The sequence below is a fragment of the Oncorhynchus clarkii genome, chromosome 10, assembly GCF_045791955.1.
Source record: "Oncorhynchus clarkii lewisi isolate Uvic-CL-2024 chromosome 10, UVic_Ocla_1.0, whole genome shotgun sequence".
Classification (NCBI taxonomy): domain Eukaryota; kingdom Metazoa; phylum Chordata; class Actinopteri; order Salmoniformes; family Salmonidae; genus Oncorhynchus; species Oncorhynchus clarkii.
This window is the reverse complement of record NC_092156.1, coordinates 21,061,915-21,066,592: the sequence shown is the minus strand read 5'-3', so window position 1 is coordinate 21,066,592 and position 4,678 is coordinate 21,061,915.

Here is a 4,678-nt window from a genome sequence, read left to right as displayed (position 1 = left end):
GGAAACGAAAGGACGCGTACAGACAGTGATTTGCGCCTGCGCAGGGGTGTTGGGGGCTTTGCAGGGCATCCAATTATGCGTATATTAAAATGACTGGACCAATTGACCCTTCGCTAAGACGTGTCCTCTGAGACATGCAGCCCAGAGGGAAAAAGTTGTAAAGATAGAAGAGAAGCATGGAGAAAACGCAAAGGATGATTTGGGCCCATTGGGAGTGACATTTTTTGAAATTTTTTCCCTTTCGTTTGGCTGATCCATATGTAGTCTCAGGCCGGGTAGAAAATAAATTGGGTACTATTAAAATCGGCTCAAAATGGACTTCAAATCACATTTTATTTGTCACAATCGGTGTAGGCACCTTACCGTGAAATGCTTACTTGTTTTCGCACCATTGGTTAGAGCCGGTAAGTAAGCATTTCACTGTAAGGTTGTTGTATTGTAACCTGCTGTATTCGGCACACATGACAAATAAACGTTGATTTGATTTAACCAACAATGCAGTTCAAGAAATGTACTAAATAAACTAAAGTAGATTTTTTTGTAATCAAAAAGTAACACAAGAAAATTACATAACAATAACAAGGCTGTATACAGGTGGTACCTATACCGAGTCAATGTGTGGGGGTACAGGTTAGTCGAGGTAATTTGACTATGCATAGATAATAAACAGCGAGTAGCACAGTGTAAAAAAAACCGGAGGGGGGTCAATGTAAATAGTCTGGTTATGGCTTGGGGGTAGAACCTGTTAAAGAGCCTTTTGGTGCTAGACTTGGCGCTCTGGTACCGCTTGCCGTGCGGTAGCAGAGAGAACAGTCTATGGCTTGGGTGACTGGAGGCTTTAACAATTTTTTGGGCCTTCCTCTCACACCGCCAAGTATATAGGTTGTATGGCCCAGTGATGTGCTGGGCCATACACACTACCCTCTGTAGAGCCTTACGGTCAGATGCCGAGCAGTTGCCAAACCAGGTGATGATGCAGGATGCTCTCAAAGGTGGAGCTGGATAACTTTTTGATGATCTGGGGACCAATGGCAAATCTTATCAGTCTCCTGAGGGGAGAAAGTGTTGTTGTGCCCTCTTCACAACTGTCTTGGTGTGTTTGGACCAGTTGGTGATGAGGACACCAAGGAACTTGAAACTCTCAACCCACTCCACTTCATCCTGTTAATGGGGGCCTGTTCGGCCCTCCTTTTCCTATAGTCCACGATCTGCTCCTGTGATGATTTTCTGTGTTTCTTCCGTCCAGAGGGAGGGGTCGCTTAGTGTAACGCTAAGGACAAGGACAAGACCTGTAACTTGCTTTGCTCTCCGGAGCAGGGTGCCTTTGAAAGGTGTGATTACTGGGGTGGCGTTAATTGTTGAGGTGGAGCAACTGAAATGGAAATTCCCTCTGATGGTTGCCGTTTGGTGTGACGCAGACCTGGTGGCGAGTGTGGTGAAACCAAGAAGACTTTGTCTGTCCTTTTGAGTTTTGAATATTTACCTGATAAAGTCATGTTAGGATATATCAGTTATCCAGTGAGAGCCTTTGTGCCGAACCCACTAAGGTGTTTCATATGACAATTCCGAGATGTCAGAAGTGTGCAGGAGGGCATGGGACAAAGGAATGTGTAGTATTGGTGGAAAATGCGGTGTGTCAATTGTGGGGGCAGCTCCATAGAATGTTGCTATTTAGCAGCATTGATTGGACTACGTTGTTTTTGGTATCTTTAAGTTTGTTTTCAATGTATTACACTAAGCATACAGTCTTGTTGTTTGGATTATGTTTAAATGTTTAAGTTGAAACTGTGCTGGAATAGCAGAGGCAGTGCTCCTGTTGTCTTTGTGCTGACTTGAGGTAACTCTGTGGTTCTAAAATCAGTAGTTGTTATTAGTAAACAGTCAAAAACATTAACTTGCTTGACCATGCTGTAGGTCATATAATTGTTTGTTACATGCGATATTTGCTTTGTAGACTTTACTGGGCAGATGTTGCTCTCTGGTTTTGTGATGAAACTTTTTGTTATTTCAGCCTTCTTATACATTTTTGTTGTCTCTGCCTTCTTGCATATCACAGTGGCGTAGAGGAAACAACGCAACTATCACAACATAGGTTAATATGGCTTTTTTACTGGCTTGACTTACCCACTGATTTTACCCACGCACTGCTACTGTACAGAAGAGTTACAAGGTGTGTTGAATGAAAGAGTCCCGGCAAACATACAGTGCATTCGGAAAGTATTCAGACCACTTGACTTTTTCAAAATTTTGTTAAATACAGCCTTATTCTCAAATGGTTTCAACAGTTTTTTCCCCTCATGAATCTACACCTAATACCCAATAATGACAAAGCAAAAACAGGTTTTTAGAAGTTTTTGCAATTGTATTGAAAATAAAAAAACTGAAATATCATATTTACTTAAATATTCAGACCCGTTACTCAGTACTTTGTTGAAGCACCTTTGGCAACGATTACAGCATAGCGTCTTCTTGGGTATGATGCTACAAGCTTGGCACACCTGTATTTGGGGAGTTTCTCCCATTCTTCGCTGCAGATCCTCTCAAACTCTGTCAGTTTTGATGGGGAGTGTTGCTGCACAGCTATTTTCAGGTCTCTCCAGAGATGTTCAATCGGGTTCAAGTCCTGGCTCTGTCTGGGCCACTCAAGGACATTCAGAGACTTGTCCCGAAGCCACTCCTGCATTGTCTTGGCAGTGTGTTTACGGTCGTTGTCCTGTTGGAAGGTGAACCTTCACCCCAGTCTGAGGTCCTGAACACTCTGGAGCAGGTTTTCATCAAGGATCTCTCTGTACATTGCTCCATTCATCTTTCCCTTGATCCTGACTAGTCTCCCAGTCCCTGCCGCTGAACAACATCCCCATAGCATGATGCTGCCACCACCATGCTTCACCTAAGGATGCTGCCAGGTTTCCTTCAGACGTGACGCTTGGCATTCAGGCCAAAGAGTTCAATCTTGGTTCCATCAGACCAGAGAATCTTGTTTCTCATGGTCTGAGTCCTTTGGGTGCCTTTTCCTAAACTCTAAGCGGACTGTCATGTGTCTTTTACTGAAGAGTGGCTTATCTCCCTTCTCTACCAAGCTAGCCTCCGGTCTCTTCGATCTCCCCACAGCTGTGCCCTTGGAAGATAGTAAAATAACAGAAGGGGCTGAAGAACTGTGGTCACTTCTCAGCTGCTCTTTGTCTTATGCCGTGTGACCAGGTTACTCAGAAGCAAAGAGAAATTTAAACAATACAGGTCTATCTGTTCCTCAAGCTTATCTCTATCCTATGTACTTGACTACACACCTAGAACAGTTGCTGGGAGTGAGTGTGGAAGAGATGAACCATCCTTTCTCAGAAGCATAGCATTGGCACTAAAGAAATGTCTCTTACTATTGTTAAGCATTTTAATGAACTATTAATATTAAACAAAGCAGGTAAATACGTTGCTATTCTCTCACAGTGTACATGGAGAATACTGTAAGAACGACCCATGTTCTTACTTCTGTCGCTGTCCATTTCAAAAGTGCTGAACTAATAGTTATAATGACTACTTCTGTCTTATCTCACTTAATGTCTTAATCAAAATCACGGAATGCCTCTTATCCACTCGTCATCCCCTTATGTCATAGTTTGTACATCTCAATTGTCAGTAGAAACCACATTTGTTTAAGCAAGTCAGCCATAACAGTTATATATTTTTTAAGGCAGTAAATGAGTTAGAATGAACTGTTTTGCTGCCAGACAAGGCTCCGCTGATAGCGGAGATGTAGCAGTGGTAAGATGTTGGGACTGCTGTTGGGACAGCTTTATGTAGGCCCTAACAGTTTGTGGGCACTGTTTGTCACCGTTATAGTGCAGTTAATGTATTGTTTAGTGTTGTGGCTTTTTCTTTTTGCCCCACCAAGATTTACATGCTAAAATAGCCACTGCACAGAACCAGAATGAGATTCCCTTTCTCTGATATCTTTCCTTTTCTCTGCTCTGATACACATGAGCCTGCAACTACCATCTCTCCAGAGTTATACTTCATCATTTATTTCCTGATAGAATCATAGCTATGGGAGGGTGCTGGTAGTACTGCAGCCTCCTTGAAAAATTGAAATATATTTGCCAAAGTTATAGAATTACTACCCTCTGTTCAGAAATAAATACAATTATTCAGAATACTACACTAAGAATAGGCCTATAATTTAACCGCAGAAGATCAATAGCTTCAAAAGAAATACATGTATAGCCTAGCTGTGGATTGAGTGTAGCGCAATCACAAGGCATTGCCTACAGTCGGGAACATGTGGAAAATCTGTCAGCGAACAGCATGCAGCCAAAACAGGCCTTTTTTCAATATTTCAAATACAATCATGGGATAGCACAAAACAAAAATACTTATCTGTCTGAAGGCTACGAAAAATATTTGATCAACTTCCAAATAGGCCTATTGAGTGAACAGTACTGTTTTTACAAACTAAAACGAGAGAGAATAGGATTTTTGCACGAGCGCATTGACCATAGCTGGTGAGTGAGCTGCACATCATTGGGTAAGTAATTGAAACTGGAAATATTTTTTAGGACTATATTTTCCTCATATTGTACAATTTGTGTGTCTCCTCCACACACCTAGGTCTAGGCTATTGATGGATTGAATACTTAAGCATGACCTTAATCCAATACCTTTTTTTCTCCAAACATTGCTTTTT